The sequence below is a fragment of the Salmo salar genome, chromosome ssa09, assembly GCF_905237065.1.
Source record: "Salmo salar chromosome ssa09, Ssal_v3.1, whole genome shotgun sequence".
In the NCBI taxonomy this organism is placed as follows: Eukaryota; Metazoa; Chordata; class Actinopteri; order Salmoniformes; family Salmonidae; genus Salmo; species Salmo salar.
Window position 1 is genome coordinate 36,806,284 of NC_059450.1, and position 26,335 is coordinate 36,832,618.

General features: G+C 46.2%; 1 protein-coding gene across 1 annotated transcript in view; it reads right to left on the reverse strand.

The window, feature by feature from the left end:
* Positions 1–26,335, reverse strand: part of fut8a (fucosyltransferase 8a (alpha (1,6) fucosyltransferase)) — a 191,706-nt gene that overhangs the window by 127,404 nt on the left and 37,967 nt on the right. Inside the window, 1 exon segment of the mRNA XM_045723619.1 lies at positions 920–974. The gene's annotated coding sequence lies outside the window, so the exon portion shown is untranslated.

Genomic DNA, 26,335 nt, shown 5'->3' on the forward strand with positions numbered 1-26,335 from the left:
TGTGTCTATGGGGACGGGGATGGTGTGTGTGTGTTGTTGCTGCTGCTGCTGCAGTCATTCTCCAGTTGGCTCAGTGAAAGATGCCTGAAAGATGAGCTGCATTTAGGCTGCTGCCTGTTTCTCTTTCTAAATCTTTCTGCTTGACTTGGTACAATAGTCCGTTTCTGTTTCTGACTGGCTAGGAGTGATGCTGTCTGTCTGTCTGTCTGTCTGTCTGTCTGTCTGTCTGTCTGTCTGTCTGTCTGTCTGTCTGTCTGTCTGTCTGTCTGTCTGTCTGTCTGTCTGTCTGTCTGTCTGTCTGTCTGTCTGTCTGTCTGTCTGTCTGTCTGTCTGTCTGTCTGTCTGTCTCCCTCCCTCCCTCCTTGTGGTCACAGCAATGCTGCTCATTAGTGAGGGCACTACCTAACCTAGAGTAATATTGGTCAGGACAGGACAACACAGCAGTGACAGCAAAGGCGACTTCTGCCCAGCCCGGCTACAATCAGTTCAGTTCACCCCAGTTTATCTCAGTTCCGCCCATCCAAGCCTGCTCAATACACAAATGTCACACAGCCAGTACAATTTTATAAACTACTGTGCAGCCCAATAAGAAAACCCAGATTTTATATGGTCACAAACACACACAGGAAGTTTATAAACAACCATAAAGTTTGTCACAGGAGGTTGGTGGCACCTTAATTGGGGAGGACGGGCTCGTGGTAACGGCTGGAGCGGAATAAGTGGAATGGTATCAAATACATCCAACACATAGTTTGATGCCATTCCATTTACTCCGTTCCAGCCATTATTATGAGCCATCCTCCTCTCAGAAGCCTCCACTGGCCCAAATTATGATCTGTCCTTTAACTTCTTATCAAACATCCGTCTTAGTCCAACCATCCCATACCCTGAAAGTATCCTCCATCCTAAAGGAGCTTACCTTTTTTAGAAGCCTCACAGAATCCTCACTTGGGACTTCAGAGAACAACTTCTTCCTATAAAAAAAGAATGAGGAAAGAAAACGATATTACCCACCATGATTTAGTCAGCGAGAACAAAGCTTTAAGACTTGAGTCATTTGTCATTTCCTTCAAGGTTATTTATCAAGCCAGGAGTGTGTGTGTGTGTGTGTGTGTGTGTGTGTGTGTGTGTGTGTGTGTGTGTGTGTGTGTGTGTTAGGTAGGGCTGTGGCGGTCATGAATTTTTGTCAGTCAGTGATTGTCATGCAAATAACTGCTCGTCTCACGGTAATTGACCATTAATTAACATAAACACATTTAGCATCTCCTGGCTTCCACGCACATCCTACCAGCCCCTGATGCAGACCTTAGGAACATCTACATTTAAAAAAACGAATAAATCCATTTAATATAACCTATAACCATCACAATAAATCCATGATTTATTTTCGACAGGTCTAAAGAAACATGATATGAAGACAATCTAGCTTATGTCAGAAGAACAGAAAAGCATATTCTGAGCTGTCCTGATGGGGCTATGCCATCTGGCTGTGGGCTACACTAGTTAATTTAGCAGATGAGATTTGATCATAATTCCCGAGGCATTATTTGTATATTATTTTATATTAAGAAGAACACAATTGAACATAGCTGAATAAAATAAAAATGATATTTTCTCCAAATGATTTCCGAGGGAGCGCGCACATGCGGCTATTCTGTGTTGAGCGGTTGACAAAGAAACAGGTCCTTCTACTTGCTTCATTTAGAGTTATTTATTCAACTTTAGTTGTGATAAAAACATCAGGCTATATGTTTCGATTTTTTGTACATTCTAAGGCTATATGATGCGACTCTAATGATGATTTGAAAAATGTTGCATGAAAGGCATGAGCTCTGTTCTGTTTCTTGCGCAGGCTGCACACACTTCTTCAGTCTCTCATTCACTCTTTGAAAGGACTTGATAATATTCTCACTCATCAGACTATTCTCAATTTAATCTAGTCTTACATATAACTTGCCAAGGTAAAAATCTGTCGTTCTGCCCCTGAACAAAGCAGTTAACCCACTGTTCCTAGGCCGTCATTGAAAATAAGAATTTGTTCTTAACTGACTTGCCTAGTTAAATAAAGGTAAAATTAAAATTAAAAACTACACTGAGTGTACAAAACATTAGGAACACCTTCCTAATATTGAGATGAACTCAGCAATAAATACAGCAGCAGGATAAAGCTGGGATCCTCTTCTAAATAGAACGTGTTTTACTAGGCTCTGTAGTCTATGTGCTCTCTAACTGTGTTCCAGGGGTCCAAGGCCTATAGGCTACAATTAGAGTTATTATGCCACCTGATCAAAACATTTAGCCCTATGGGCTACAATTGGAGTTATTATACTACCTGATCAAAACATATAGGCCTATGGGCTACAATTGGAGTTATTATGCCACCTGATCAAAACATATAGGCCTATGGGCTACAATTGGAGTTATTATGCCACCTGATCAAAACATATAGCCCTATGGGCTACAATTGGAGTTATTATACCACCTGATCAAAACATATAGGCCTATGGGCTACAATTGGAGTTATTATGCCACCTGATCAAAACATATAGGCCTATGGGCTAGGCTACATGATACATGTGACTATGATTGGGAAAAGAAAAGGCATGCACTTTTTCTTGCCTTAGACTGCACACACTGGGCATCATTCACAAGTGACAATATTCTCACCCATCAGACTATTCTCAATTTAATCTTGTCTTTACATATACTAAATAATATTCAGTACCAGTCAAAAGTTTGGACACACCTACTCATTCAAGGGCTTTTCTTTATTTTTACTATTTTCTATATTGCAGAAGTGACGACATCAAAACTATTAAATTACACATATGGAATCACGTAGTAACCAAAAAAGTGTTAAACAAATCTAAATATATTTTATATTATAGATTCTTCAAAGTAGCCACCCTTTGCGTGCATGTGTGTGTGTATTCAGCTCCAGACCCTCCCTGGCTGCACATCCATCCCATAATCCATGGTGACGGCTTAGAGCAGTGACACCCACACTCTCCTGCTGCCGTGGAGACAGGGCCAGGCCCAGGATGGATGGAAGCATCAGATGTAATTGGAGCCCATTAAGCAAGACTCTATCCCCAATGAATGATGCACACACACACACACACATGCTCAAACGCACACATGCACATAAACGTATGCAAGCATGCACACACAAGCACGCGCACACACGCATGTATGAAGAAACACACACACACACAGGCCCACAAGCACACACCCTCACACTCACAAAGGCCCACCCACACAATCACAGGCAGGCAAACAACGAATGCAAAACACACACACACACACACACACTCACAAAGGCCCACCCACACAATCACAGGCAGGCAAACAACGAACACAAAACACACACACACTCAGTTCGAGCAACCAAGAAATGCCGCAGCAGGGTGCTCTGAAATGACCTTGGCTGGTGGATCTAGTCGCAGAGATTCATTTCAACTTCCATTATCAGGAAAATGGTTCTAAGTTTACATTTAATGCTTCCTATCTAAACCACACCACTCTAAATGACTTTGCCGATCAATAATTGCACATTTTCTTTTCAACGTGGCTTTTTCCCTGAAAAACATGCAAGCTTCCAAAAACAAATTGCGCTCACAATCTTCTGCTATCCCAACTCTAATTTCCCCCAGAGCAGCGAGCGCTACCGTATAATTCCGTGCCTTACCTACAAAAACAAAGGAATCTATAATGCAGGCTCATTGAGGTCCAAGGGAATTGGGTTAGGGAGTCGAAACACACACACACACACACACACACACACACACACACACACACACACACACACACACACACACACACACACACACACACACACACACACACACACACACACACACACACACACACACACACACACACACACACACACACACACCCCAAGCACAACAACACAAATTGAGAGGTGAAGGAGAGAGACCAGAGATGTGTCTTTGTTTATTAAAAGAGCCTCATATGGAACAAATAAACACAACACACCTCGGCAGCAGCTGGCTCGGCAGCAGCTGGCTCGGCAGCAGCTGGCTCAGCAGCGCTGGTTTCAATACTTCAACAGAGAGCTTTAGCTGGAAGGGAGGCAGTAGAAATGTAGCTTTCTCAGAAATCAATCCTAATTATCCTGGCTTCTGAGACCATAACGTGTAACAGGCAACCAATCCGACCTCAGGATAGAAAACAGATCACAGGACGCTGCTAAGGGGAGAACGGCTCATAATAATGGAATGGAGCAAATGGAATGGCATCAAACACATGGAAACCATGAGTCTGTATTTGATACCATTCCACTTATTCCGCTCCATTACCACAAGCCTGTTGGTGGTACTTAAGGTGAGACCAACCTCCTGTGAAACAGATAGATAACCAATCGACCCGTGGACTTCCCTGAGAAATGCAACAATCAACGCATCGCTTAAATGTACATTCAGGGTAATGAATTGGTTTCATCACTACCTCTAGATTAGAGGCAGATATCTCAAATGAAAGTGTTTTTTAGTCTAGGAAAAGGTTTACAGATGTAGGATCTTAATTTGGTCAGTTTAGTTGCTGAGAATTTTCCTGCATAGCAGGAGTTTTAAAAAGGCTTCTACTGTTTGTAATTTCCACTTTGAAATGTCAGACTTGATCTTCTAAAAAAAAAATATATCAAACACTACAAAAATATCCATTCATTATAATACACACAATAATTCACATTTCCTGTTGCTGCAGGATTATTGTCCTGCTGTAGCAAACTGGCTCAAATTAAGATCCTACATCTGTAGTCTGAGTTTTGGAAATCTGTCCTAGATGTATAGCAGCATAGATAGGCTTCTCCACTAAGGGCATCCCTAGTATTTTCTCCCAGCCTCTCTATATCCATGTATTTCTACAGGCCAATGTTCAGAGACATGCTGCCTGGTCTACCACTCACCAGTCCTCCTGTAGCCACAGTAGACCATTCTATTAGCTCACTAATCCACATCAAAGAAACTAAGCCTTTCAATGTATGTGTGTGTGTGTGTGTGTGTGTGTGTGTGTGTGTGTGTGTGTGTGTGTGTGTGTACGATAGCAGGCTATTACAGCTGTGGGCTATTCATTAATTATCCTATAGTTAGGCTATACTGAGGTTACGTCTGTTTGCTTTATTATACAATACACTCTACTGTACTCTACTCTACGTACTGTACTGTACGGTACTGAATAAATCAAATATCCTAGTTGAACATCGATTGATTGTGTTGTATTGCAATCAATAAAGGGCTTACGCTTACCAAGCTACTGTTGTGTGTGAGGCATGTGGGATTATTTCCTTTATAGTATGATTCACGAGCCAACAACGTTGTCATCAAACAGTGTGGTACTACTTTAATATTTGAGAAAGTCAAGAAAAGTAGAAAGTCAGAATAGGAAGTCCAAGTCATACTGGAATCAGAGCATTGCGACAAATCCTCACTTACTCTAGGGGGGAGGGGCCTGGGGGGATTGCCTCTACTCTCATTGGTCATCAGTGACAGGAAAAGAGGCCAAAGGTGAGGACATGGATCAGGTGACCCAGCTCCAGAGGCACAGCTGGGATGGCTTTTCTGACTGCAGCTGGGGACTGGCACCTCATCTAACAGAGTGTGTGTGTGTGTGTGTGTGTGTGTGTGTGTGTGTGTGTGTGTGTGTGGAATGTATGGGCCAAGTATCATACATGCAGTGTATTCTATTCTCAGAGCTCAGGACTGTGCTGGTTATGCTGCTCTCTCTAATACATACACACACACACACACACACACACATGCACACACGCACACACACACACGCACACCCCTCTCCTCTCTTTGGAGAGACAGGCACAGATGGGTGTTTCTGGATGGATGATCCTCCTGGAGGGGTCAAAAGCTGCAGGGAGGGAATTGTTGGCAGGGTTGGCTTGTGTGTGTGTGTGTTTGTTTGTGTACCACCTCACCTCTGCTCTCACCCACCTCTTCTGTGCCTCCTCTCTCTCCCCAACCTCACCTCTCTCTCCCCCACCTCACCTTTCTCTCCCCAACCTCACCTCTCTCTCCCCCACCTCTTCTCTGCCTCCTCTCTCCTCTCTCGGCAGTATCACAACCGGCCGTGATTGGGAGTCCCATAGGGCGGCCCAGCGTCGTCCGGGTTTGGCCAATGTAGTCCGTCATTGTAAATAAGAATATGTTCTTAACTGACTTGCCTAGTTAAATAAAGGTTAAATAAAAAGTAAAAGGATAGAGAAAGAAGGGGTTGGATAGAGGGAGGAGGGGGAGGATAGAGGGAGAGGATAGAGGGAGAGTGGGAGGATAGAGGGAGGAGGAGGAGGATAGAGGGAGAGTATAAGGGGAGAGAGGAAGGATAGGGGGTGGATAGAGGGAGAGCGGGAGAGAGGGAGGATAGAGAAAGAGAGGCAGGATAGAGGGAGGTGGGGGAGGATAGAGGGAGAAGATAGAAGGAGAGAGGGAGGATAGAGGGAGAAGATAGAGCAGGCCTGGGCAAAGAGCAGGCCTGGGTTGTTGTCTTAGCTCTCCTGATCAACACACCTGTGATTGCTTTATGCCTCTCTCTAACGTCAATATGCCTTGTCTACTGCTGTCTTAGCTAGTTTGTATTGCTTTATTTCACTGTAGAGCCCTCAGTCCCGCTCAAAATGCCTTAGATAGCTCTTTCGATCCCACCCCACACACATGTTGCCCGGACCTCTGGCAGTCTCTATGGGGGTGCCACAGGGTTCAATTCTCAGGCCGACTCTTTTCTCTGTTTACATCAATGATGTCGCTCTTACTGCTGGTGAGTCTGTGATCCACCTCTACGCAGACGACACCATTCTCTATACTTCTGGCCCTTCTTTGGACACTGTGTTAACTAACCTCCAGACAAGCTTCAATGCCATACAACTCTCCTTCCGTGGTCTCCAACTGCTCTTAAATGCAAGTAAAACTAAGTGCATGCTCTTCAACCGATTGCTGCCTGCACCTGCCTGCCCGCCTAGCATCACTACTCTGGACGGTTCTGACTTAGAATATGTGGACAACTACAAATACCGAGGTGTCTGGTTAGACTGTAAACTCTCCTTCCAGACTCATATTAAGCATCTCCAATCCAAAATTAAATCTAAAATCGGCTTCCTATTTCGCAACAAAGCATCCTTCACTCATGCTGCCAAACATACCCTCGTAAAACTGACTATCCTACCGATCCTTAACTTTGGCGATGTCATTTACAAAATAGCCTCCAACACTCTACTCAGCAAATTGGATGCAATCTATCACAGTGCCATCCGTTTCGTCACCATTAGCCCCATTTACTACCCAACACTGCGACCTGTATGCTCTCGTTGGCTGGCCATCGCTTCATACTCGTCACCAAACCCACTGGCTCCAGGTCATCTATAAGTCTTTGCTCGGTAAAGCCCTGCCTTATCTCAGCTCACTGGTCACCATAGCAGCACCCACCTGTAGCATGCGCTCCAGCAGGTATATTTCACTGGTCACCCCCAAAGCCAATTCCTCCTTTGGCCGCCTTTCCTTCCAGTTCTCTGCTGCCAATGACTGGAACAAATTGCAAAAAATCACTGAAGCTGGAGACTCATTACTCCCTCACTAACTTTAAGCATCAGCTATCAGAGCAGCTTACAGATCATTGCACCTGTACATTGCCCACCTGTACATAGTCCATCCAACTACCTCATCCCCATATTGTTATTATAATTTTTTTGCTCCTTTGCACCCCAGTATCACCTACTTGCATATTCGTCTTCTGCACATCTATCACTCCAGTATTTATTTGGTAAATTGTAATTATTTCTCCACTACGGCCTATTTATTGCCTTACCTCCCTAATCTTACTTCATTTGCACACACGGTATATAGACTTTTATATTTGTTTATTTCATGTGTAACTCTGTGTTATTGTTTGTGTCGCACTGCTTTGCTTTATCTTGGCCAGGTCGCAGTTGTAAATGAGAACTTGTTCTCAACTGGCCTACCTGGTTAAATAAAGGTGAAATAAATAAAAAAGGCCGGCCCGGGGGCTTATGCGGCCCGCGACCTGACAGCCCGCGGAATTATGCTCAGATCACATAAAGAATTTGCGATAGTAAAGTTTTGAAAAACATATTTGTTATTCAAATTAAAAGCCCAATGAATACTCACCTTTGTGTAATGATTTAACTCCCACTGCTTGTGGGACATTGATTTTGAAGGCACGTATAAATAACAACTGCACGAGGACAGACAGTGACTGACAGGCTGACACACACGTCACAGTTACAAATAGTAGCTAGCTAGAAATTGCGCAAAAAGTTTTTTAAGGAGAGTTTTTCAAAGATTTCTAAGAAAATGAAAGTAGACAATGAATGTAGGGTGTTCCAGCAAGAGTGGACATCGAAATATTTCTTTATTGAGGTATCAGGGAAAACTGTGTGCTTATTGTGCAAAGGGAGCATCGCTGTCTTGAAAGACTACAACTTGTCCCGACACTTCCAGACAAAGAATTTTTATTATTTTTATTTATTTCACCTTTATTTAACCAGGTAGGCAAGTTGAGAACAAGTTCTCATTTACAATTGCGACCTGGCCAAGATAAAGCAAAGCAGTTCGACAACATACAAAAACACAGAGTTACACATGGAGTAAAACAACATACAATCAACGATGCAGTAGAAAAAAATAAGACTATATACAATGTGAGCAAATGATGTGAGATAAGGGAGGTAAAGGCAAAAAAGGCCATGGTGGCAAAGTAAATCAAGTATAGCAAGTAAAACACTGGAATGGTAGATTTGTAGTTTGAAGAAAGTTCAAAGTTAAAATATAAATAATATGGTGCAAAGGAGCAAAATAAATTAAATAAATAAATACAGTAGGGGAAGAGGTAGTAGTTTGGGCTAAATTATAGATGGGCTATGTACAGGTGCAGTGATCAGGGAGCTGCTCTGATAGCTGGTGCTTAAAGCTAGTGAGGGAGATAAGTGTTTCCAGTTTCAGAGATTTTTGTAGTTCGTTCCAGTCATTGGCAGCAGAGAACTGGAAGGAGAGATGACCAAAGGAGGAGTTGGCTTTAGGGGTGACCAGAGAGATATACCTGTGGAGCGCGTTCTACAGGTGGGTGCTGCTATGGTGACCAGTGAGCGGAGATAAGGGGGGACTTTACCTAGCAGGGTCTTGTAGATGACCTGGAGCCAATGTGTTTGGCGACGATTATGAAGCGAAGGCCAGCCAACGAGAGCGTACAGGTCGCAGTGGTGGGTAGTATATGGGGCTTTGGTGACAAAACCGATGGCACTGTGATAGACTGCATCCAGCTTGTTGAGTAGGGTATTGGAGGCTATTTTGTAAATGACATCGTCGAAGTCGAGGATTGGTAGGATGGTCAGTTTTACGAGGGTATGTTTGGCAGCATGAGTGAAGGATGCTTTGTTGCGAAATAGGAAGACAATTCTAGATTTAACTTTGGATTGGAGATGATTGATGTGAGTCTGGAAGGAGAGTTTACAGTCTAACCAGACACCTGGGTATTTGTAGTTGTCCACAAATTCTAAGTTAGAACCGTCCAGAGAAGTGATGCTGGACAGGCGGGCAGGTGCAGGCAGCGATCGGTTGAAGAGCATGCATTTAGTTTTACTTGTGTTTAGGAGCAGTTGGAGACCACGGAAGGAGAGTTGAATGGCATTGAAGCTCGTCTGGAGGGTTGTTAACCTGTTATGGCTAGGGGGCAGTATTTTCACAGCCGGATAAAAAACGTACCCGATTTAATCTGATTATTACTCCTGCCCAGAAACTAGAATATGCATATAATTATTAGCTTTGGATAGAAAACACTCCAAAGTTTCTAAAACTGTTTGAATGGTGTCTGTGAGTATAACAGAACTCATTTGGCAGGCCAAAACCTGAGAAGATTCCATGCAGGAAGTGCCCTGTCTGACAATTTCTTGCCCTTCTTGATTATCTCTAGCCATTACAGAGGATCTCTGCTGTTATGTGACACTTCCTACGGCTCCCATGGGCTCTCAGAAGGCGGCAAAAGCTGAATCATGGCTTTGCAGGCTCTGGTTGAAAAAAAGTAGCGCGTTTGGGTAGTGGCTGGATACAGTACTGTGAGACTCAGGCGCGTGCCCGCGTCGACCCCATGCTATGTTTTCTTTCGTCTTTTTACCTAAACGCAGATTCCCGGTCGGAATATGATCGCTTTTTACGAGAAAAATGGCATAAAAATTGATTTTAAACAGCGGTTGACATGCTTCGAAGTACGGTAATGGAATATTTAGAAATCTTTTGTCACGAATTGCGCCATGCTCGTGACCCTTATTTACACTTCGGATAGTGACTGGAACGCATGAACAAAACGCCGCTATTTGGATATAACGATGGATTATTTTGGACCAAACCAACATTTGTTATTGAAGTAGCAGTCCTGGGAGTGCATTCTGACGAAGACAACAAAGGTAATCAAACTTTTGTAATAGTAAATCGGAGTTTGGTCAGGGCTAAACTTGGTCGGTGTCTAAATGGCTAGCCGTGATGGCTGGGCTATCTACTGAGAATATTGCAAAATGTGCTTTCACCGAAAAGCCATTTTAAAATCGGACATATCGAGTGCATAGAGGAGTTCTGTATCTATAATTCTTAAAATAATTGTTATGTTTTTTGTGAACGTTTATCGTGAGTAATTTAGTAAATTCACCGGATGTTTGCGGGGGATATGCTAGTTCTGAACGTCACATGCTAATGTAAAAAAGCTGGTTTTTGATATAAATATGAACTTGATTGAACAAAACATGCATGCATTGTATAACATAATGTCCTAGGGTTGTCATCTGATGAAGATCATCAAAGGTTAGTGCTGCATTTAGCTGTGGTTTTGTTTTTTGTGACATTATATGCTAGCTTGAAAAATGGGTGTCTGATTATTTCTGGCTGGGTACTCTGCTGACATAATCTAATGTTTTGCTTTCGCTGTAAAGCCTTTTTGAAATCGGAAATTGAAAGGGCCAGAAGTATACAGAATGGTGTTGTCTGCGTAGAGGTGGATCAGAGATTCACCAGCAGCAAGAGCGACATCATTGATGTATACAGAGAAAAGAGTTGGCCCAAGAATTGAACCCTGTGGTACCCCCATAGAGACTGCCAGAGGTCCGGACGGCAGGCCCTCTGATTTGACACACTGAACTCTGTCAGAGAAGTAGTTGGTGAACCAGGCGACGCAATCGTTTGAGAAACCAAGGCTATGCAGAGAGATATAGGAATATGTCTTCTGAGCAGAGGGCAAGTGCATCGAAAGAGTTGCTTTCTGAGTTGCAAAAGCAGCAAGGACTTTTCACAAAACTGCATTTAGCAAACGACGGAATTGAGAGAGCTAGCTATATACTGTCCCACAAAATTGCTAAACATAGCACGCCATTGACTGATGGCGAATTCATAAAATAATGTTTCATTTGACTCTGCTGCAACACTTTGCAGCAGAGCTGTTTGAAAGAAAGAGCTGTTTGAAAATGTTTCCATGTCAAGACGAACAGTGACACGGCATGTTGAGGACATCACAGAGAATATGGAACAACAGTTGAAAGACAAGGTAAAGGATTTCACCTATTTCTCCTTGGCCCTGGATAAGAGCAGTGATGCACGTGACACAGCGCAGTTGTTGATATTCTTACGAGGCATAACCCCAGACTTTGAAATTACAGAGGAGCTTGCTTCAGTGCAGTCAATAAAGAGCACAACCACAGGGAAATATTTATTGGAGGAGGTTAATAAGTGTGGCAGAGCTGGGACTGAGTTTTGAAACGTTATCCAGTGGGACCACTGATGGGTGCCCAAACTTGACAGGAAAAAAACGTTGGCCTTTTGAAAAGGATAGATCAAGTTGCTGAACCCAGATCAGAAAATAATTATTCATTAGGAGGTGCTCTGTAAATGTGTTCTGAAAATGAGCCATGCTGTGGATACAGTAAACTTCATAAGAGCAAAATCTTTAAACCACAGGCAGCTTGTCTCACTGTTGGAAGAGACATATCAAATCAAATCAAATTGATTTATATAGCCCTTCTTACATCAGCTGATATCTCAAAGTGCTGTACAGAAACCCAGCCTAAAACCCCAAACAGCAAGCAATGCCGGTGTAGAAGCACGGTGGCTAGAGAAAAACTCCCTAGAAAGGCCAAAACCTAGGAAGAAACCTAGAGAGGAACCAGGCTATGAGGGGTGGCCAGTCCTGGCTGTGCCGGGTGGGGATTATAACAGCACATGGCCAAGATGTTCAAATGTTCATAAATGACCAGCATGGTCAAAAAATAATAATCATAGTAGCTGTCGAGGGTGCAACAAGTCAGTAACACAAGAGTAAGTGTCAGTTGGCTTTTTCATAGCCGATCTTTGAGAGTATCTCTACCGCTCCTGCTGTCTCTAGAGAGTTGAAAACAGCAGGTCTGGGACAGGTAGCACGTCCGGTGAACAGGTCAGGGTTCCAGCAGGTCTGGGACAGCAGGTCTGGGACAGGTAGCACGTCCGGTGAACAGGTCAGGGTTCCAGCAGGTCTGGGACAGCAGGTCTGGGACAGGTAGCACGTCCGGTGAACAGGTCAGGGTTCCAGCAGGTCTGGAACAAAGATAAACCACGCCGCCTCCTCCGTATTCTAAAAACAACTCTCCATTGGCTGTTCTGTAGCCACAGCCACTGTCCACTGTCCACACAGCTAGTCCCTCCCTTTTGGGTTGCAATGGGAATAGTCTCCTGCTGTCCTCATCCTGGGAAAATGGTTTCCACCAATATCTCCCCTACCACACAAACGTGAGATGGCTGAGTTTGGGAAGGTGCTTAAAAGTGTGTGGGACCTGAAGTCGGAGATTGCTGAGTTTTTGCAAATGAAAGGACAATATGTGGATTTCCCTCAACTGCAAGATAAAGAATGGTTGGCTGATTTTACCTTCACTGTGGACATCATGGCCCTCATGAATGCACATCAGATGTACATCCTTGTCAAAGCCTTCAAGGGAAAATTACTCCTCCTGACCCGCCAAGTAGAAGCCAACAATCTCACCCCCCTTCCGACACTACTAGTATGTTCCCTATCAGATGATCAGCAGGAGAAGTAGACATCACTGCTCCGTGCTTTGAATGGTGAGTTTTCTCATCGTTTTCAGGATTTCAAAGTGTTGGAAAATAGCATGCTGTTGTTTCCTCTCCTTTCACCTTCAATGTGGATAACACTCCCACCGACCTGCAAATTTAGCTTATCGATCTTCAGTCTGATGCAGTGATTGGAGAACTATTCAAAACTTTGTCCCTGATGAGGTTCTATGCATCTCTCGATGAACAAAACTTTCCAAAGATTAGGAGTCATGCTCAGAAGATGTTTGTACTGTTTGGGTCAACCTACACTCAGCATAAAAGAAACGTCCTCTCACTGTCAATTGCATCTATTTTCAGCACACCTAACATGTGCAAATATTTGTATGAACATAACAAGATTCAACAACTGAGACATTGTTACGGCTTGGTAATTGTGGAGGAGGAATGAGGTGCAGGAAGCAGCGAACACAGGGTAGTGGTGTTTTTAATATACACTCACAAAAAAAACTAATGTTCCCACACACAGGGGAGAAAATACATACGGCGTCCAACAACGTCGACACGAACACAAGCCGTCTCACAAGAAACAATCATTAATCCCGCACGAACAGGAGCGGGCCAGCTAAACTAAATAGCCCCTCTAATGGCAAATTGACCACAGGTGTCACAAAATAAAAAAAGGGAAAAGCAAAAGGGAATCGGTGGCAGCTAATAGGCCGGTGACGACGACCGCCGAGCGCCACCCGAGCAGGAGGGGGCGCCACCGTCGGTGGGAATCGTGACAGTACCCCCCTCCTGACGCGCGGCTCCCGCAGCGCGCCGACACCGGCCTCGAGGTCGACCCGGAGGGCGAGGCGCAGGGCGATCCGGACGGAGGTGGTGGAACTCCCTCAACATAGTTGGGTCCAGGACGTCCGCCGCCGGCACCCAGCACCTCTCCTCCGGGCCGTACCCCTCCCAGTCCACGAGGTACTGTAGGCCCCTCGCCCGGAGTCGTGAGTCCAGAATGGCCCGTACGCTGTACGCCGGGGACCCCCCGATGTCCAGAGGGGGCGGAGGGACCTCCGGCACCTCATCTTCGTGAAGGGGACCAGCTACCACCGGCCTGAGGAGAGACACATGAAACGAGGGGTTAATACGGTAATAGGAAGGGAGTTGCAACCGATAACACACCTCGTTTATCCTCCTCAGGACTTTGAAGGGCCCCACACACTGCGGCCCCAGCTTCCGGCAGGGCACGCGGAGGGGCAGGTTCCGGGTCGAGAGCCAGACCCTGTCTCCCGGTGCGAACACGGGCGCCTGACTGCGGTGGCGGTCAGCACTCCTCTTCTGCCGTGCACTGGCCTCCTTTAGTGAGTCCTGGACGGCTCTCCAGGTCTCCTTGGAGTGCTGGACCCAGTCCTCCACCGCAGGAGCCTCGGTCTGACTCCGGTGCCATGGTGCCAGGACCGGCTGGTAACCTAACACACACTGCAAGGGTGATATGTTAGTAGAGGAGTGGCGAAGTGAGTTCTGGGCTAACTCAGCCCAGGGAATATACCTCGCCTACTCCCCTGGCCGGTCCTGGCAATACGACCTCAGGAACCTGCCCACCTCCTGGTTCACCCTCTCCGCCTGCCCATTGCTCTCGGGGTGATAACCGGAGGTCAAACTGACCGAGACCCCCAGCCGCTCCATAAACGCTCTCCAGACCCTGGATGTGAACTGGGAACCTCGATCAGAGACAATGTCCTCCAGCACCCCGTAGTGCCGGAAGACGTGGGTAAATAGGGCCTCCGCAGTCTGCAGGGCCGTAGGGAGACCGGGCAATGGGAGGAGACGGCAGGACTTAGAGAACCAATCCACAACCACCAGAATCGCTGTGTTCCCCTGAGAGGGGGGAAGATCTGTCAGGAAGTCAATGGACAGGTGCGACCATGGTCGTTGTGGAACGGGGAGGGGCTGTAACTTCCCTCTTGGTAGATGCCTAGGAGCCTTACTCTGGGCACACACCGAACAGGAAGAGACATAGGACCTCACGTCCTTAGCTAAGGTGGGCCACCAGTACTTCCCCCTTAGACTCCCCACTGTCCTCGCCTCACCAGGATGACCCGCAGTAGGTAGGGTGTGCGCCCACCGAATCAAACGATCACGAACACCGAGCGGCACATACATGCGCCCCACGGGCACCTGCGCAGGCGCAGGTTCCAACACCAATGCCCGCTCGATGTCCGCGTCCACCTCCCATACCACAGGTGCCACCAGCCTAGACGCTGGAATGATGGGAGTTGGATCGATGGGCCGGTCCTCCGTGTCATAGAGACGGGACAGCGCGTCGGCCTTAGTATTTAGGGAACCCGGTCTATAGGAGATGGTAAACCTAAACCGGGCGAAGAACATGGCCCACCTTGCCTGACGTGGATTCAGTCTCCTCGCTGCCCGGATGTACTCCAGGTTTCTGTGGTCGGTCCAGATGAGAAAGGGGTGTTTAGCCCCCTCAAGCCAGTGCCGCCACACCCTCAAAGCTTTAACCACTGCTAGCAACTCCCTGTCCCCCACATCGTAGTTACGCTCCGCCGAACTGAGCTTCTTCGAAAAGAAAGCGCAGGGGCGGAGTTTCAATGGCGCACCCGAGCGCTGTGATAGCACGGCACCCACCCCAGCCTCGGATGCGTCCACCTCCACTACGAACGCTAAAGACGGGTCCGGGTGCACCAACACGGGTGCGTCGGTGAACAGCGTCTTCAATTTCTTGAAGGCTCCGTCGGCCTCCGTCGACAATTGCAAACGCACCGGCCCCCCCTTCAGCAGTGAGGTAATGGGAGCCGCTACCTGGCCAAAACCCCGGATAAACCTCCGGTAGTAATTGGCAAAGCCTAAAAACCGCTGCACCTCCTTCACCGTGGTTGGAGTCGGCCAATTACGCACGGCCTTAACGCGGTCACACTCCATCACCACCCCCGTGGTGGAAATGCGATAACCCAGAAAGGAGACGGCTCGTTTGGAAAACTCACACTTCTCAGCCTTAACGTATAGGTCATGCTCCAGCAGTCTACCAAGCACCTTGCGCACCAGGGACACATGCGCGGAGCGGGTGGTGGAATATATCAGAATGTCATCGATATATACAATCACGCCCTGCCCGTGCAGGTCCCTGAGAATCTCGTCAACAAAGGATTGAAAGACGGCTGGAGCATTTTTCAACCCATACGGCATGACGAGGTACTCATAATGGCCCGATGTGGTACTAAAGGCGGTTTTCCACTCGTCTCCCTTCTTGATACGCACCAGGTTATACGCGCTCCTGAGATCCAGTTTTGTGAAGAACTGCGCTCCGTGAAATGATTCCACCGCCGTAGCGATGAGAGGTAGTGGGTAACTAAACCCCACCGTAATAGCGTTTAGACCTCGGTAATCAATGCACGGACGCAGACCTCCCTCCTTTTTCTTCACAAAAAATAAACTCGAGGAAGCGGGTGAGATGGAGGGCCGAATGTACCCCTGTCCCAGGGATTCCGTGACATATGTCTCCATAGCCGCCGTCTCCTCCTGTGACAAGGGGTACACGTGACTCCTGGGAAGCGCAGCGTTAACCTGGAGATCTATCGCACAATCCCCCTGTCGATGAGGTGGTAATTTAGTCGCCCTCTTTTTACAAAAAGCGATCGCCAAATCGGGGTATTCAGGGGGAATGCGCACGGTGGACACCTGGTCTGGACTCTCCACCGACGTGGCACCTATGGAAACTCCTAGACACCTACCTGAACACTCCTCTGACCACCCCTGGAGAACCCCCTGTTTCCACGAAATACGGGGATTGTGACCAGCCAGCCAGGGGACCCCCAGCACCACCGGAAACGCAGGCGAGTCAATAAGGAAAAAACGAATGCGTTCCTTATGATTCCCCAGCGTTACCATGTCCAGTGGCACCGTAGACTCCCTGACTAGCCCTGACCCTAATGGTCGGCTATCTAGGGAGTGCACGGGGAAAGGGGAATCTATCGGCACCCGCGGAATGCCCAGCTTAATGGCAAGTCCACGGTCCATAAAATTCCCAGCTGCGCCTGAATCGACTAGCGCCCTATGCTGGGAAGAGGGAAAAAATTTAGTAAACAAAACAGGTAAAAACACATGACCAACAGGGGGTTCTGGGTGAATCTGGTGCTGACTCACCTGAGGTGACCGAGAAGTGTTCTGCCTACCATCTCGACTCCCAGACTGGCTCCTCCGGCACCGGTCGGCCGTGTGTCCTCTCCGACCACAGCTGGTGCAGGAGGAGCCACCTCCTCCGGTGTTCCTTGGCACGGCCCCCCCTACCTCCATAGGGGTAGGGGCGGGGGTGCACGGGGGTGGAACGGGCAGGACCCTCTCCGAACGCCCGCGGGCAGCCAGCAAGTTGTCCAGTCGTATGGACATATCTATCAGTTCGTCCAGGGACAGAGCTGTGTCCCGACAGGCCAGCTCCCTGCGGACGTCCGCCCGGAGACTGCAGCGGTAGTGGTCTATGAGGGCCCTGTCGTTCCACCCCGCCCCAGCAGCCAAGGTCCTGAAGTCCAGCGCGAAGTCCTGGGCACTCCTCGTCTCCTGCCTGAGGTGGAACAGCAGTTCACCCGCTGCTCTTCCTTCCGGAGGGTGGTCAAACACGGCCCGAAAACGGCGGGTGAACTCCGGGTAGTGGTCCCTCGCCGAGTCTGGACCGTTCCAGACCGCATTAGCCCACTCCAGAGCTCGGCCCGTCAGGCAGGAAACGAGGGCACTCACGCTCTCCTCCCCCGTGGGAGCAGGTCTGACGGTGGCCAGGTACAGCTCAAGCTGGAGCAAAAACCCCTGGCACCCAGCCGCCGCCCCATCGTACTCCCTCGGGAGCGCCAGACGAAGCGCGCCAGAGCCAGACGTCATGGGAGGCGAAGATGGCTGTATCGGGGGAGGTGGAGGTGGAGAGAGGGTACCACTTCTCTCCCATCTGTCCATCCTCTCCATCATCTGGTCCATTGCCGATCCGATGCGATGGAGGACTGTCGTGTGGTGGAGTACACGTTCCTCCATCGAGGGCAGAGGAGTGGCCGCTGCTCCCGCTGATTCCATGCCTTCTATCGTGGTGCGGGATTCTGTTACGGCTTGGTAATTGTGGAGGAGGAATGAGGCGCAGGAAGCAGCGAACACAGGGTAGTGGTGTTTTTAATATACACTCACAAAAAAAACAAATGTTCCCACACACAGGGGAGAAAATACATACGGCGTCCAACAACGTCGACACGAACACAAGCCGTCTCACAAGAAACAATCATTAATCCCGCACGAACAGGAGCGGGCCAGCTAAACTAAATAGCCCCTCTAATGGCTAATTGACCACAGGTGTCACAAAATAAAAAAAGGGAAAAGCAAAAGGGAATCGGTGGCAGCTAATAGGCCGGTGACGACGACCGCCGAGCGCCACCCGAGCAGGAGGGGGCGCCACCGTCGGTGGGAATCGTGACAGACATAAACTAAACAAGTTCCACAGATATGTGACAAACAGATATGGAATCATGTGTCCCTCAACAAAGGGGGGTCAAAATCAAAAGTAACAGTCAGTATCTGGTGTGGCCACCAGTTGCATTAATATAACTTCACTGTCCAATTTACAGTAGCTATTATATGTACCGACATTTGTTGTTTCTCTAAAATCTGCGATCATGACACACGGTGCTACATGATTTACAACTGCCCCGTTGACGGGACGCCTATCAATAAGAAGGGATAGGCGTGGATAGACGTCCCTTCTTAAACCCTTTACAATGAAGATCTGTGAAGTTATTTGAATTTTTATGAATTATCTTTGAATGACAGGGTCCTGAAAAAAGGACGTTTCTTTTTTTGCTGAGTTTATGTATGTAAACAGACATTTTCAGTGATGAAATATAAATCAAGTTAAGGCACAGATCATCTCTTACTGACTCTCACCTCGCAGCAATCCTGTGCATAGCAACGTCAGACTGCTCTAGTCAATGCCCATCAGAGACTTCACTCCTCACACTGATTGAGTAGTTTAAATGTAATGTTGAGCACTCTTTCTTTCTTGTGTTTTTGTGCATACCCTTTAACAAGAGTTCTCTCCATAGTGCTGAATGCACAGTGTAATTTTCCCACCGTGTAGTTTATTGTTTACATGTTTAATAATGGAAATATCTACCAAAAGGAGAACATGGATGTGGGTTTATTTCTGTGGGTGTTAAAAAGGTAAAATAAGTAGCATGTCTGTACGTGATTTACAGTAGATATATCTGTCAACACAGTCATACACATGATGTATAGTCCTGTAATATGATTCTGGCCCGCGATGGCAAAAATATCTTCTAATAATTGCCCAGGCCTGGGATAGAGGGATGATAGAGGGAGAAAATAGAGGGAGAGAAGGAGGATAGAGGGAGAGAGTGAGGATAGAGCGAGAGAGGGAGGACAGGGGGAGGGGGATAGAGAGAGGAGGGGAGGAGGGATTTGTGTTTGAAGCTAAGGATCTGTACTCCAGTTTGGAGAAGCGATCCCCTGTGGAACGCGGGTGCCTGTCAATAGAGAGAGATAGATTTACTTCTCCAAAAGTAGACACGCGCATTCCAAGTCAGGGAGCATGTTGCTCAAAACAAAGAGGAAGAGCGCCACGGTAGAGAGAAAATAGTTCCCACACACAAAGACAACGCTTCATTACCAGTCCGTCTAACTGACTACATTCTCTGAAAGTTACACTCACACCGCACACTAACTCCAGCACATATTTAGCAAAGTCTGCACACATAAACAATGTATTTATCTACAGTGGGGGAAAAAGTATTTGATCCCCTGCTGATTTTGTACATTTGCCCACTTACAAAGAAATTATCAGTCTATCATTTTAATAGTAGGTTTATTTGAACAGTGAGATACAAAAAACAAAAAAATCCAGAAAAACGCATGTCAAAAATGTTATAAACTGATTTGCATTTTAATGAGGGAAATAAATATTTGACCCCTCTGCAAAACATGACTTAGTACTTGGTGGCACAGAGGTCAGACGTTTCTTGTATTTGGCCACCAGGTTTGCACACATCTCAGGAGGAATTTTGTCCCACTCCTCTTTGCAGATCTTCTCCAAGTCATTAAGGTTTCGAGGCTGACGTTTGGCACCTCGAACCTTCAACTCCCTCCACAGATTCTCTATGGGATTAAGGTCTGGAGACTGGCTAGGCCACTCCAGGACCTTAATGTGCTTCTTCTTGAGCCACTCCTTTGTTGCCTTGGCCGTGTGTTTTGGGTTATTGTCATGCTGGAATACCCATCCACGACCCATTTTCAATGAACTGGCTGAGGGAAGGAGGTTCTCACCCAAGATTTGACGGTACATGGCCGCGTCCATCGTCCCTTTGATGCAGTGAAGTTGTCCTGTCCCCTTAGCAGAAAAACACCCCCAAAGCATAATGTTTCCACCTCCATGTTTGACGGTGGAGATGGTGTTCTTGGGGTCATAGGCATTCCTCCTCCTCCAAACACGGCAAGTTGAGTTGATGTCAAAGAGCTCCATTTTGGTCTCATCTGACCACAACACTTTCACCAGTTGTCCTCTGAGTCATTCAGATGTTCATTGTCAGACTTCAGACGGGCCTGTATATGTATTCTTGAGCAGGGGGACCTTGCGGGCGCTGCAGGATTTCAGTCCTTCACGGCGTAGTGTGTTACCTATTGTTTTCTTGGTGACTATGGTCCCAGCTGCCTTGAGATCATTGACAAGATCCTCCCGTGTAGTTCTGGGCTGATTTCTCACCATTCTCATGATCATTGCAACCCCACAAGGTTAGATTTTGCATGGAGCCCCAGGCCTAGGGATATTGACAGTTCTTTTGTGTTTCTTCCATTTGCGAATAATCACACCAAATGTTGTCACCTTCTCACGAAGCTGCTTGGCGATGGTCTTGTAGCCCATTCCAGCCTTGTGTAGGTCTACAATCTTGTCCCTGACATCCTTGGAGAGCTCTTTGGTCTTGGCCATGGTGGAGAGTTTGGAATCTGATTGATTGATTGCTTCTGTGGACAGGTGTCTTTTTTACAGGTAACAAGCTGCGGTTAGGAGCACTCCCTTTAAGAGTGTGCTCCTAATCTCAGCTCGTTACCTGTATAAAAGACACCTGGGAGCCAGAAATCTTTCTGATTGAGAGGGGGTCAAATACTTATTTCCCTCATTAAAATGCAAATCAATTTAGAACATTTTTGACATGCGTTTTTCTGGATATTTTTGTTGTTATTCTGTCTCTCACTGTTCAAATAAACCTTCCATTAAAATTATAGACTGGTCCTTTCTTTGTCAGTGGACAAACGTACAAAATCAGCAGGGGATCAAATACTTTTTCCCCCCACTGTAAGTCTACACACATAAACAATGTATTTATCTAAGTCTACACACATAAACAATGTATTTAGCTAAGTCTGCACACATAAACAATGTATTTAGCTAAGTCTGCACACATAAACAATGCATTTAGCTAAGCCTGCACACACAAACAATGTATTTATCTAAGTCTGCACACATAAACAATGTATTTAGCTAAGTCTGCACACATAAACAATGTATTTAGCTAAGTCTGCACACATAAACAATGTATTTAGCTAAGCCTGCACACATAAACATTGCGCCTGTCCATCTTTCACACTCACACACTTTCACCTCCAATCAACACTCTCTGTTGTCTTTCTCCCCAACCTAACCCCAACCAAACCCATCCCCAAAACATCCCCAACCCAACCCCAACACCAACCCCACCCCAACCCCAACCCAACCTGATGACACAAGCTGGAGCTAAGGAGAACGGCATAACTGAGAATAAACCCTATAATGCATGGAAAACAATACTAAGCGGAGAACTGGCTTTTTTAAAACTGCATAAATATTTCCATCTTCTTGTAAAGTAAAGGGAATGATAAGCAGAGCTCTGTGTCCCCTGAGGCCAGGAGGATGAGTACCACCAGAAAGGAGAGCAGAGCTCTGTGTCCCCTGAGGCCAGGAAGATGAGTACCACCAGAAAGGAGAGCAGAGCTCTGTGTCCCCTGAGGCCAGGAGGATGAGTACCACCAGAAAGGAGAGCAGAGCTCTGTGTCCCCTGAGGCCAGGAGGATGAGTACCACCAGAAAGGAGAGCAGAGCTCTGTGTCCCCTGAGGCCAGGAAGATGAGTACCACCAGAAAGGAGAGTCATCAGGAATCCTCATTCAGTATGATAATAGACGTGTGGGTCTTCATACAGTGGGTGTGTTTTCAGAGCCTTTGGGATACAACACAGAAAACAGGAAAGAGGAATTCTGCTGTAAAGGAAGGCTGCTCAAAAACAGTTTGTCAGAGATTGAGAACATACACACATTATAGATGTTACACACATGCACCTACTAATGCATGCACACACACACACACACACACACACACACACACACACACACACACACACACACACACACGCACACGCACACGCACACACTTGTCAACCCACTGTAATTTACAGCAGCTTCTTTTAACACACATAGGAGGTACATTCACAGTTCACCACAGAAAGAAAATGTTTAACTTTACTGTCAACTCCAGTCAACTATGTAAAATGTGTGTAAAGCGATGGCCTCATTTAAATAGGACTTCCAGCCACTTGTAATTCATTGAGATAAAGCACTCCCTAATTTAAAAACGGCAACACTCGTGGTTTGAGGACAGCTATGCCCTTGGGACTGAATAACATGTAGAGAGATGAGAGAGGAGGATGAGAGATGGGAGAGGAGGATGAGAGATGGGAGAGGAGGATGAGAGATGGGAGAGGATGATGAGAAATAAGAGAGGAGGGTGAGAGATGAGAGATGGGAGAGGAGGATGAGAGATGAGAGAGTAGGATGAAAGATGAAAGAAGAGGATGAGAGATGGGAGAAGAGGATGAGAGATGGGAGAGGAGGATGAGAAAGAGCGCTAAAAATACACTAAAAAGGAATTAGTCCTCTGATGCACACTGGCCTTTTACTATGGGGATAAGAACTTACTGAACATACACTATATATTCAAAAGTATGTGGACACCCCTTCAAATTTGTGGGTTTTACTATTTCAGCCACACCCATTGCTGACAGGTGTATAAAATCGAGCACACAGCCATGCTATCTCTATAGAAAAACATTGGCAGTAGAATGGCCTTACTGAAAAGCTCGGTGACTTTCAATGTAGCACCGTCATAGGATGCCACCTTTCCAACAAGTCAGTTCATAAAATTTCTGCCCTGCTAAAGCAAGAGCTGCCCTGGCCAAATGTAAGCCCTGGCCAAATGTCTAGGAGCAACAATGGCTCAGCCGCGAACTGGTAGGCCACACACGCTCACAGAACGGGACCGCCGAGTGCTGAAGCTCGTAGCGTGTAAAGATTGTCAGATTGCTTGCAACACTCACTGCCAAGCGTTGGCTGGAGTGGTGTAAAGCTCGCCGCTATAGGACTCTTGAGCAGTGGAAACACATTCTCTGGAGTGATGAATTACGCATTACCATCTGGCAGTCCGAAGGACGAATCTGGGTTTGGCGGATGCCAGGAGAACGCTACCTGCCCAAATGCATAGAGCCAACTGTAAAGTTTGGTGGAGGAGGAATAAGGGTCTGGGGCTGTTTTTCATGGTTCGGGCTAGGCCCCATAGTTCCAGTGAAGGGAAATCTTAATGCTACAGCATATAATGACATTCTAGACGATTCTGTGCTTTCAATTTTGTGGCAACAGTTTGGGGAAGGCCCTTTCCTGTTTGAGCATGACAATGCCCCTGTGCACAAAGCGAGGTCCATAAAGAAATGGTTTGTCGAGATCGGTGTGGAACAACTTGACTGGCCTGCACAGAGCACTGACCTCAACCCAATCGAACACCTTTGGGATGAATTGGAACACCGACTGCATGCCAGGCCTAATCGCCCAACATCAGTGCCCAACCTCACTAATGCTCTTGTGGCTGAATGGAAGCAAGTCCCTGCAGCAATGTTCCAACATCTAGTGGAAAGTCTTCCAAGAAGAGTGGAGGCTGTTATAGCAGCAAAGAGGGGACCAACTCCATATTAATGCCCATGATTTTGGAATGAGACATTCGACAAGCAGGTGTCCACATACTTTTGGTCATGTAGTGTATATGCTCACATAATAATACACTAAAAATAACCTGTTGTACACTTAACTGTGTTAAGGGAGCAGGAGTTACATATGCCTTCTATACAGTACATTTGAGCTCCACAAAGGAAGACAGGTTGGTTGGGAAAGAAGAGTGGCAGGGAGAGGGAGAATGTGTGGAGGATAAAGGAGAGGAAGACCAAGAGCGGTGGTCTCTGATGAGATAAGGGTCACAATTATTGACCATGTTGTAAACCATGGTCTCTCTTTGAGAGAGAACGGTTTAAGGGTGCAACCAAATCTGCAGCGTTCAGATTGTAAAGTGGTTGTTCCACTGGATATCATAAGGTGAATGCACCATTTTGTAAGTCGCTCTGGATAAGAGCGTCTGCTAAATGACTTAAATGTAATGTAAATGTACATACACAGCTATGCATAATGTAAAGTACTGTAAAACTGTGGATTTAATGTATTTTAGAGCGCAATGGAGATGGAAGTCAGGCAAACTACATACATTCATCCATCTTTGTGGATGAAGCTGGATTCAACCTGGCAAAAACACGCCGCAGGGGAAGAAATGTGGTTGGACAGAGAGTAACCGTGGATGTCCCAGGCCAGAGAGGAGCTAACATCACAATTTGTGCAGCACTGTTGTCACAAAAAGAGCCGTGTTGAATAGACCAAACTGCAGCGGGAATATGGATGCTCATGTTTTAATTCAAAAAAAGAGTAACGCATCCACTGGAAAACAATATACACGACAGGAACAGTTTTGCAGGCACACAACACGCAGTGCAAAAACAACTACCCACGAAAACCAAACAAACACACACCTACTTATGGGACTCCCAATCAGAGGCAACTAGAAACACCTGCCTCCAATTGAGAGTCCAGCACCCAAAACTACACATAGAAAAACAAACCTAGAACCTATACCAAACTAATACACCCCACTACACCACACACAAAACCCCATAATACAAAACAAATATACCTCTGCCACGTCCTGACCAAATATAATAGAAATAATACCTAAATATTGGTCAGGACGTGACAACTGTCCAGTGATGGTTTGCTGTTACACAAACCACTCATTGGCCCCTACAATACAGAGAGGCTCATTTCTTTTCTGGAGGACCTGCATAATCGACTTGTGCCAGCGCAGGAGAGAGGGGCAAGAAACTCCCTTACCTTCATTGTTGTGTGGGATAATGTGGCATTCCACCACTCTGCTGCAGTCACAGACTGGTTTCCTGCACATCCCAGGATGTCAGTACTATTCCTGCCTCCATACTCCCCCTTCCTAAACCCCATAGACTAGTTTTCCCTGCGTGGAGGTGGAAGGTTTAAGACCATCATCCACATGACCAGATGTCCGTACCGGATGCCATGAATGCGGGGTGTGGAGACACTTCTCCTGAAGACTGCCAGGATTGGATTAGACATACCAGAAGATACTTTCCAAGACGCATCGCCAGAGAAGACATAAGATATGATGTTGATGAGAACTTGTGGCCAAATGCAGGAGAGAGGGAGAACTAGAACCCTCACAGTACTGTACAGTATGAGTGATTATACTATACATGTTGTCAATGTTTTTTTTGTAATCATTATTGCAGCCTTGGAATTTCAGGAATTTGTTTTTTGTTTCAACTTTTTATTTTTCACAAGTAAATTACTATATGCAAAGATATAGAAAAAAATAAAGGCTATTGAAGCAAATTGATGCATTTCTGATTCATTCTTGTTACATATACTTTAGTACAGTCAATAAAGTAAAAAGGTGTTATTCTTATTCTACAATGAAATACTGATTTATGTTAAAAAAAATGTCAAACATTCAAAGAGAAAAGTTCATAATTTATGTAATGCTCCCTGTTTTAGTGTTTTTTAGGTCAATGTGTTATGAGTGACAATGTATGCCTTCTGAGTGAGAATTGTTGCTAGTATTATGGTCGAACGAGCTTATTTTGAGACATGTATGAAGTGTTTTGGTGGTCTGAGTGAGTTTTGGAGGTGAGATGAACTGTTTGGCCAAGATGCATGTTGGTAATGCAGACTGTGAAGAGTTTTGAAAAAGTGGCTTCAGTATTGACCGATGCTTGTTAACAATTTTAAAAAAACTGTAAGAATATAAGGATGTGTGTGTGTGTGTGTGTGTGTGTGTGTGTGTGTGTGTGTG